The sequence below is a fragment of the Penaeus monodon genome, chromosome 19, assembly GCF_015228065.2.
Source record: "Penaeus monodon isolate SGIC_2016 chromosome 19, NSTDA_Pmon_1, whole genome shotgun sequence".
NCBI classification, from domain to species: Eukaryota; Metazoa; Arthropoda; class Malacostraca; order Decapoda; family Penaeidae; genus Penaeus; species Penaeus monodon.
This window is the reverse complement of record NC_051404.1, coordinates 5,012,995-5,013,350: the sequence shown is the minus strand read 5'-3', so window position 1 is coordinate 5,013,350 and position 356 is coordinate 5,012,995.

Sequence of the window (356 nt, the reverse complement as noted above, 5' to 3'; positions counted from 1 at the left end):
CAGTAATGAGAACAAAATCAATGCATTTACTGTTCATTTCTGTTGTTTATCCAGGTATTTAAAATCCAGTATCATTTATACTCTTCAAATAAAAAAAAAGTTTCAGTATTTTTGTAGACGTTCTGATTTCATGACAAAAATTGTGTGAAGTAAAAACTTTCAAGAAAAATATTTCTTTAAAAGATCATATAATTAGAATATGTCTATAGACTCAGTCACTCTAAAATAGTACCAAAACTACTTGGATAGTATAGGTGGTCACTACATCATTAAGAATTATATTAGATATATTGGACTTTGATTAAATATATGCAAGTTGAGAGGCACAATGTTGAAGGCACCTAATGCCTTCCTAC